Consider the following 11,044-nt stretch of genomic DNA (forward strand, 5'->3'; position numbering starts at 1 on the left):
GAATGTCTTTCCTTCTGTTCAAGTACTACTCATTCTTCACAGCTGAATTCCAGCCTCAAGCTCTCCATAAATAATTTTCACCATGACTTCAACTTGAAAAACATTTTCCATTCGCAATCTTCTTTAAATAATCTTAGAATTTAGGGTAAAATACTTTATGGAAATGTTTATTTACATTTTCTCTTCTCTTTCTCCATCTTTTCTTTCCATCTCTTCAAGTGCTTTCATAAAGCTTGAGGCAAGGTGTTTTCTGGGTTATGTTTCCAAAAGTCTAGATGGTGAGCCTTCAAACTCTCCAGGCTGAGAGAACAGTGTGGTGTTGGTACTGGGAGAAAAGAGGACTTGCAATGACTCCCTGGCAGGACCCAAGGACTTCAGGATGGACACCAGTGCCAGAGGAGTTTCCATCCTTACCCAGAGCTCTGAGCCAAAGATACCTGTGTCTCAAATATGGCAGAAACATAACAACGAATCCTTGAAGTGACCATACCAGCAGCCCAGGTGTGGTATAGATTCACCACTATTGGTTTCTATTATATAGAGTGTTTACCTTCCTTCCTTCCTTTCATCTGTAGCTCAGTTCCACATATAAAGAAGCCTTTATTTTATGCAGCATTTCTATTTATAACAGAAAGTTTTCAAGGTTATATGACTGCCATTTTTCCAGAATTCAAAGTATTAAAATTAGTATGTTTTTGGTGATTTAGATATAAAGGCCTTTTTAAACTGTATTTATAGCTGAATCTGCATCTGTTTCCCAATCCTTTTAATTTTCTTTAAAACTCAGTTTACAGGGGCACCTGGGTTAAGAATCTGCCTTCAGCTCGGGTCATGATCCCCTGGTCCTGGGATCCAGCTCCCTGCTCTGTGGGAAGCCTGCTTCTCCCTCTCCCACTCCCCCAGCTTGTTTTTCCTTTCCAGCTGTCTCTCTCTCTCTCTCTCTCTCTGTCAAATAAATAAATAAAATTTTTTAAAAAAAATCTGTTTATGTTATGACTTAATCACCTATAACTTCTACCTGTAAGACTGCATTTTTTTATAACAGATGCCTTAATCCACATGTACTTGTTTGATATATGCTCAGAAACAAAGCTCCTCTTCTGATGTTTTTCAAAAGTAAGCCAAGAGTCATGGGACCACTTATTAAATAACACTGTCTTTTCCTACTGATTCTTAAAAACATTTTCACCAAAAATGAAATTCTCACATCAAGATTTGTACAAGTGATTTTAAAATTATTAGTAGAATTTGACAAATTATAAATATGAAATATTAAAAATGATTTTGTTAGAAAACAATTCCACTGTAATGTTTTTAGGTTCAAGTCTTGTCTTCTCTGTCTTATGTTTCAAAGTGTTACAAGTGACCTTTTACGGAGCTCAGCATCAATTTAAATATGCTGATGAAATCACTTGGCTTGCAAGATGTTTGATAGAAAAATGAAACCTTAAACTACCAACTGAGTTTGAACAGATGATGTTTTTCTGACTAACACACAAATATTCATTAAACAGAAGTATGTGTCCAAAGTTCAGGTATGAATAAAAATGAAATGGCTTTTCTGGGTGCTTATATGTTAAGCTCCATTAGGTCATTATTTCTCAATACCATTATGATTTGTACTTTGCTCTTTAATATAAAAAAAGCAATTAAAATATTACAAAGCCCCATGAACTCCGAAGAACTTTTGTTCTCATTACTAATCATTTGTAAACTGAATTCTGAGGTTAGCTTTACAAACTTGTGTAACTGACTAATTCTAGGAACTTGTTCTTTTCCTATTTTCATCCCTATTTCCCTACATTTTCCCTCTGGGTTATGGGTAACAAGTATAAGCAGAGGAAATACTAAGGATAATAAGTTAAGAAGACAAAATTCTTTGTCATATTTTACATTGTGCTTACTTACCATCTCCATCATAGTGAACTGAATCGTATGATGGTATAGTTTGCTTTTGTATCCATCACCGGTGAAACATGACCAGCATTCTCTGCTTTGTATCTTCCATGCACCTGTTCCTACCTACCGTTAAATGGGATTCTTTCTCAATGGTCTTTAAACACATGATGTAAAATTAATCCTCTTCAATCCCTCAACCTCCCTTCCTCCACTCCCTCTAACTTATCCTCTTCTCTTTTCCCCTCATGCATTCCAATCTATTTGATCCCTTGGAAAATATAGAGAGTAGAATTAAGACAAGTAAGAAACATGTTCATTTCACTGTGCATCAACTAATCAGTGCATGCATTTATTAAGGGGAAATGTACTTGGAAAAGTAACTGTCATGTGGCTTTTTTGCATTTTATAAATATCAATAATTATTCATCATTTATGACTTCTGAATCACTGATTTGATTTTTCATTAGAAATATAATTATATTCAATTTAATATACAATGTACTTTTAAGTGATCTTATTTTATAGCGTGAAGTAATTAGGTGATTTTCTCAGATTCAACTTTATATTCCATTAGATGACCTGATTAAAACTCACTTTTTAATTTTCATTTACTTAATATCAATGCCATTGGTTTTATGACACCTATTGGTTATATTTATTTTATGTGTTCAATTTTGTCATAAACATTTGCCATTCAGCTCATTGTTTTACTCAGATTATCATCCTTTATGATTTAGAAGTTAGCTTATCTAGTTTTAAAAACTTTTTTTGAAACACTTTGTTTACACACCCTACATGTTCTCTGAGAACCGTGGGAAGAACAGCTTTATCCTCACAGATAGTTCTTTCTTCAGTGTACAGCAGAGGGTTTTCATTTGCAAAATCAATCCAGTGCAAGGCAGGTGTCTCAGTGAAAGAAATTCTAATTTTATTTACCCTTTATTGAAAACTTCATTTGTTTCTTGAACTTCTAGGTTCAGTCAAGAGTAATTAATTATGTTTGTTTTTATTCAGAGACCTAAGACCTAGCCAGGTAATTAATAATATATATATACATATATGTATACACACACACACACACAATGTACTTAATTGCTATTATTCAGGGTATGAGGAAGCATTCTTCTCATATTGTCTTAATCTGCTCTCTCCATTTTTTCCTGCAGAGACACATTCTACTTGCTTATTACAGAACTAAACTTGAATTTTCCTCTAGTCTTGCGCAGTTACTACATTGAAAGTTCCTAGGACTTGGAGAGATTACTAGTTTCAAGGTAAAGTGCAAATATTTGGAGGTTTCTGTGAGAGTCACACTACAAGAAATATAAAAGAAGTATTTCAAGTAAAGATATATAAATAACAAATTTGTACTTGATGAGTCACATATCTAACAATGTCAGGAAAACATAGGACAGAGATTAGTCTAAAATCACTCAGAGATCATTAGAATTACACTCATTTAAATAACATGTTGGAATAACATACTTCAAAGCACTTAGGACAAATGGGTCACAGGGTAGATGCTCAGTAAACACTAACGGAATCTGAATTCATATTAGAAAGAAATGTCTTATTATCAAAAATAGTGTTTTCTAATAATTGAGTACTAAATAGTACGTGTGCCTATGTGCCAAGCACAGTCTTCATCATTATTATTTTTGAAAGACTTTACTTATTTATTTATTTGTCAGAGAGAGTGAGAGAGCAAACACAGAGAGGTCAGAGGGAGAAGCAGACTCCACAGGGGGAGCAAGGAGTCTGACACTCAGTGGGTCTTGACCCCAGGACCTGGGATCATGATCTGAGCCAGAGGCATATGTTTAACTGAATGAGCCACCCAGGTGTCCCCTCAGTATTATTTTTAAATAATGTCTCCTCATTACTGGAATTTTTCAATGCATGTAGTTATGCTGCCACTTAATTCTCCCACATCCATCAAGCCATTCATTTTTCCCCATTTCAATTATAGAGAAACATTTAGCCATATATGATTCAGAGTTGTAGATTTATGAAAGTTTAAGTCATTAGATCCTCTGCTCCTCAGGTGATCACACAGAAATTTACAAAGATTTCATCTGCTGGTGACAGTCTTGCAATATAAGTAGGAAATATAAAAGCAGCATAAATTATACTTTTAAACATAGTAATAGAAGTAAACAAAGGATAAGTGGAAGAAGATACAAATGGTATAGATAACATTTTAGGATAAGTAGTGTTAAAGCAGAACATAGCATGGCTATCTTCTGAAAGCCGTCTCTTCACTGTTTTCTGTAGTAAGTCTTTCTTGCCTTCACTTTAATGAGAACATTGGGAGTTACACAGAAATGACTAGATTTTTTTTAGTTGACATATTCTGTCCTCACCAAAAACAAACAAACAAACAAAACAAACAAACAAAAAACCCCACAAAAAAACAGCAAAACACTGAGGCAATCCCAAATAATCAAACGTAGCCTTTGATCTCTACTAGAGGAAATGAAACACCTTTCTTTCTCCCACTTCACACCCGTTTACCTTGTCTCCCTTCCACAACCCCTACATTAGATTATCTTGTATCATGAACTAAGCCATAGCCAGATGACTATAATTAAATAACCTCATTGCAGTAACTAAGGAAAGCATTCTGCTTCTTTCATCTTCAGAGATGCCTAAATGAAAAAAGGAGACACACTCCCTCAGCACAATATCAGTTAATTTGCCATATTCTGTATTTATTTCTTGTTACACCATACGATATGCGTGTGCCACTCAGACTACTAAGGAGCTAATCATTTTCTTTCCATCATGAGTTTAAGGAATAAAAATATCACTTCAAATTCAGGTACCAATAGAAAACATCTCTTGTGAAAGATTTATACACTTCAAAATATACCTCTATGCATCGTGCGTTAATGCCGTCTAATGAAACTCAAGAGCAAAGAGGTTTCCCAACTAAATTAATTCAGGTGCGGCAGTCCATTGTTTAGACAAGACTTACTCTCTTTAAGTGAGGGAGACAAATGATAAATCTACCCGTGAGCTGTAGTACAGCGGGGATACGGCCCTTATGGGTGAGCATCACTCCTAAGTCTGTCTCACCTTGACATTTATTATCCGTAAGTAATGAGTTTACCCTTTAGACAGCATTAAGAGAGCATTCATCTTCAGGAAGGTTGCAAGCCATTGACATTATCTCTTCCTTGGGCAATAAAGAACCTTGATTTCTGGATCTGAAGGAATTTAAGTAAGAATGAACTGAATAATGCACACATTCATCGCTGTTTTCACAATCAATAAAGAGCCAAACATTGCGTGCGTCGCTGATGTGCTCTTTAAATAATGTCTGCTTCCAGTGTGACGGAGTTCCTTTTCAATCCATATGGTTGGATAATCTTTTCCTTAAAAAACTTCTTTGAGTAAAATTTATCATCTTTTCAAAAGTTATGCATTGTGGGAATTCTATATTTTATTGCCACTAAGACTATCTGAATAAATTAATTTAGATTTATTTTCATATCCTGATGGGAATCCCCCACCTCAATTCCTTTTTCCCTTTTCTCTCTCCTCTCAGCATATATATATATATCTGTATATAAATACCTATAGATAACCTATAACTATATACAATTATAGTTAACTGTACAGTATTTATTATATATAGTATAGATATAGATATGTTTATATAAATATATATATATATATATATTTATAATGGCTCAGGTCATGATCTCAGGATTCTGGGATCCAGTCCTGAGTAGGGCTCCCTGATCAGGGGGAAGTCTACTTCTCCTTCTGCCCCTTTCTTGTGATTTTTCTCTCTCTCTCAAATAAATAGATGAAATCTTAAAATATCCACAAATTTGATTCAGTTTGAAGTGCTTTGAATTGTAAGTTGAAGAAAGAATTATTAATATTAATTATACACATTATTAGATAGGGTTAAATTATTCAGTAGTGTTAGTCCTTTGCCCTGTAAGAGGTAATGTCTATATTATTCTTGTAATATACCTGCATACTCATATAGGTTTATACAGCAAGCTGGATGTTGAAAAGATAGAACACTATATCTTTTAAAGAGTTATCCTTTTTCCCGTGTTTTCTCTCTGAAGCCATGTGACAAACAAGAAGTCTGTATATAGAGGTACATGGAGATAGGGAACAGACTTAGATACATCTCAATATCAACCTTTTCCTTATATAATAAAAGGCAGTATTATGTAGCTTGCTCAGGCTTCAGATGGCTTGAATTCCTACACCGGCTCCACTATTTACTATATGACTTTTAGTACAGCTTTAGGCTCTCTATGACTCAGTTTCTCAGTCTGTACAATGGTGCCTACCTCATTGTACCTTATTGGATTCATGTGAGGTTTAAGTGAAATACCCATAACATATGCAGACTTAATAAGCATAAACACTATTATAAAAAGTCACTTATTAATGATTACTAATATTTATTGAGAGCTTATTAGACGCCTGGCATTCTCTCAGTGAAACGAGTATTAGAATTGTCTCCATTTTATGGATAAGATAAACTGAGACACTGAAAGGGGAAGCTAACTATCAGTCATTACATAGCTGCTAAGGTGTAAAGCTTGAGCTCAAGGCCAGACAGTCTGGCTCCAGAATCTATCTATATGTCGTATCATTATTCTATAGTTTTCAGCTCAAACAAAAACATAGAAAAATTAGCTATTGTTTCTTAATAGCATGTTTTCTAGATTTGTATGTTTTTTCTCAAAATATGATCGTTCTGCCAAAACTCAAACAGTATATTTAAAGAAAAAAAAATTCTTGGCTGAACTGAAGAGGAGGTATGATGAATGAACAAAACTAACAAATCATCCTGGCCAAGATTTCAGCTGTATTTTCCTTTATTACTTTATTACTTTATTACTAATTACCTGATTAGACTTTTTATTTATATGATAGTTTTCAAATTATGCTACAGTATTCATTAGTATCTAAGCAATTATAAAGAAACTCTAGAAACATAATGAATATGGCAACTTAAAATGTCGAAAGGAATTTTTAAGGCTCCAAAATAACAAAATACAAAACAAACAAATACCTGGATAAGTGGCACCTGGGTGACTCAGTCGTTAAGCATCTGCCTTTGACTCAGCTCATGATACCAGAGTCCTGGGATGGAGCCCTGTGTCTGGCTCCCTGCTCAGCACGGAATCTGCTTCTTCCTCTGATCCTACCCCCAAATCATGCTCGCTCTCTCTTTCTCTCAAATAATTTTTTTTAAAAATCTTAAAAATAAATTTAAACAAAAACAAAACTTACTGGGCAAGAGAAAATGTAAAAAGTTGAAATTATTAAGAAATGTTAAAAGAAAAGATCAATGTATTTAGTTCATACCTAACCTATTATGTATGTCAGTGTCCAATATAAATTTAAAAGACAAACAAGAAATTAGGAAAATTTTGATCAAAATAAAAACACTAAAAATTAACATTCTTAATATATTTTAAAACACACTAGTTGATAATAAAACAAAAAGATATTAAATAATGGGGTGAAATATACTGCTAATTAACAAAACAATAAATACAAGTAGCTAATACAGATATGAAAAATAGCATATTAACAATAAAAATGCAAATTATATTAGTAAGATGCCATTGTCTTAATAGACTAATATTTAGTATTTAAGCCTAAGTATTTAGTCTTTTATTACTGACATGGAGAATGCAAGAAAATTGTCAATTTCATTCTACTGATGCTTTTATAAAATTATAGAATAGCATCACTCACATTTTAAGAACATCTTCCCAGATAACATTCTATCCATCATTGTCTGCAAATGTCTGACTGCTTCCAATGCAAACCAATCCATTCATAAGTATAGGCACCAGGAACAACGTTGTACTTCTAGAACATATCCTTAGCCATGGCCAATCAGGATGTTTCTCTCATAAATGTAGACTGAAAAGCTTTCACCTGGCTAAAAGCTTTAAGACATGATCTAGAGATAGATGGAGAATCAGTCAGGCAGGGAGTAAGGAAAAGGAGATAGACAAGTCAGAGAGATTTGGCAGATGCCTTCCCATTTTCTATTTAGCATCTCCCAGTGGCCTGACTTTCTTTTTTTGTGAGTTCCAAGAAACCCCATGTCTCTTAGTAATAAATAATTATTTTTTGCTCAACTTGTTTCTGATATTTGAAACCAAATAATAATAGAATAAATTGCTTGAAAAATTAAGCCAAAGACTGGAAGAAAATATTTGCAAAAGAGATATCTGAAAATGGATTGTTACCCAAAATATACCAAGAGCATTTAAAATTCAACAAAAAGAAAACTAACAACCTGATTTAAAAATGGGCAAATGACCTGAATAGACACCTCACTAAAGAAGACATACAGATGGCAAATTAGCATATGAAAACCTGTTAAACATCATATGTTATCATGGAATTACAAATCAACTTAATGAGATACCACTGGACACCCACCAGAATGGCTAAGACCCAGAATAGTGATGATACCAAATGTGGAGCAACAGGAACTCTCATTCAGTGCTAGTGGGAATACAAAATGCTATAGCCACTTTGGAAAAATTGGTATTTCTTATGAAACTAGATATGCACCTACCATGCAATCCAACAGTCACATTCCTTGGTATTTACCTTAAGGGACTGAAAACATGTCTACACAAAAATCTGCACACAAATGTTTTTAGTACCTTTATTCAAAAATGACAAGACTTGGAAGTAACAAGGTGTCCTTCAGTAAATGAATGGATAAACCAACTGTTGCACATCAAGACAATGGAATATTACTCAGCACTAAAAAGAAACGAGCTATCAAGGCATGAAAGACCCAAAATTTAAGATTCTTAAATGCATATTACTAAAGGCAAAGATGCCAATTTGAAAAGGCTACATACTATGAAATTCAAACTATGTGACATCTTAGAAAAGGCAAAACTATGTAGACAATAAAAAGGTAAGTGGTATCAGAGACTCAGGTCATGATCTTGGGGTCCTGGGATGGAGCACTCAGCAGGGAGTCTGCTTGAGGATTTCTCTCCCTCTCGTTCTGCCCCTCTCCCCCATTCCTGCACACTCTGTCTCAAATAAATAAATAAATAAATCTTTAAAAAAATAATGGTGAGTGGTACCAGAGGTTAGAAGGGAGGGATGAAGAGGCAAAGCACAGAAGATTGGTAGCGCAGTGAAAATTTTCTGTACTTTTCTGACACTACAATGGTAGATCAAGTCATTATACATCCGTCAAAACCCATAGAATATATTATAAGAGGGAACTGTAATATAAACTGACTTTGGGTGATAATTCTGTGCCAGTGCAGATTCATCAGTTGCAACAAATGTAGCAATCTGGTAGGTGATTTTGATAGTGGGGAGGATTGTGCATGTTCGGGTATAAGGGGTAGATGGGAACTCTCAGTACTTTCTGCTCAATTTTGCTGTGAACATAAAACTATTCTTTTTTAAAAAGAGTCTTTTTTGAAAAAGCATTTGGGAATGTTTTTTAAGACCTATAAAAGCCTGTTAAGAAAAATTTAATAATCCCACCTCTAAGAATCTATAATCTGGGAGGATATTTAGATTGTATTTTGAAATACAGATTATATTGTGAAAACGCATTGTGTTAAAAAATGTATAAAAACATTCATTGCATGGTTATTTATAAAAGTGAAAAGCAGGTGATACAAACACCCAACAATAAGGAGATGGTCGAATTATAATACATCCATACAATTCAATATTATGCAAAATTATAATTGTTTACGAAACATTTTAAAAACTGATAAATTAACTCTTGATAGTACTAAGTGAGAAGACTGTAGTGGAAAAGTCTATTTTCTGGCTTTGCACATTTTTAACTGAAGCATTCTGGTTTGCATTTCACAGCCCAAAGAGTTAAAAATTTTAAAACTGTTATTAAATGATGTCTAAGATTCAACTGTAAAATTCTACATAGTATGACAAACTGCTGGGAAAGATTTTTGCTTTGTCCAGGGAGGTTTTACAATGCCCCTTGTTACCTGCCATTGGGCTGATATGCTTTATCAGCATATTCCAAGGACTCTATCATTTAGTTTATTTTTTTTTAATATTCAATGCTCGATAAACTTATTTTTATTTAGTTTTCTTAGGAAATTCTCTGCATAAATACATTGAAAAACCTGTGAAACCTTTTGTTTCTTTGTTTATTGGTCTGAAAATTGTATAAATTCTGCAAGTGTGAAATATGTACTTTTGGTTACCTGTAACCTCCTTCTCTCATTTAGAGAAAACAGAGCTTCAAAGATATAGAATTCAGAATAAAAAAAATTTCACTTTCACAATAAATATTTTTCATGCACTATCTAACGACTTGGGTAATCTTATATTTTCCAAAAAATATCAACTGGTTACTAACAAAATGCTCAAGTTGCAAGTTTTTTGAGATAGTATTCTTATCAACACAAACATTAGGTTTAGCACAAAACGGCCAATTCCAAGTTATCTGGAAATATTCCATAATACAAAATTTCAAAAAAACTAATGGGGCATGGCCCTTGTTTAGAACGTCAGTAATCTCTATGCCTCTCAGTTTGCTTCTGTTTTATTATCCCCAGCAAACATTCTAAAAATAGTATTGCATTCACTCATTTATTTGTAGAAATCATGATCATTGTATTTGATGTTAATATATTTATCTTTGCATGAACTATTAGTAGTATATATATAACTATTAGTAGTATATATATGTATATGTATGTATATCCACATATATATACATGTATTTTTCCCCATACATATATATATATGTATTTTTCCCCCATCACATGATGGGGAAGGTTTGCACCCAGCGCTGCCATGGTTATTGTAGGCTCTGGAGAAGAATGGTTAAGATCGGGTTCTGGAGGAGTTCAGCATAGTGAGGACAGTATGGTAAATAATTCACAGATGTGAGATCTGCACAATGTGAACTATAGAAAGTGCCAGGGTAGTGTCAGCCTCTAGTAAGGGCTTCTCACTAAGCCCTAAACTAAATGTTCACTCTTAATGAGTACATTTAAATCAAGGAAAAATGATACTATCAGTCATGTTTGTCTTCTCTACACAGTACTACAATTGTATTCAAAATTTTTCTATTTTCTACTTATAATATATAACAAATTAGTTTACATAATTTTTCACAATTGCA

This window comes from Meles meles, chromosome 4 (assembly GCF_922984935.1).
Source record: "Meles meles chromosome 4, mMelMel3.1 paternal haplotype, whole genome shotgun sequence".
Classification (NCBI taxonomy): Eukaryota; Metazoa; Chordata; class Mammalia; order Carnivora; family Mustelidae; genus Meles; species Meles meles.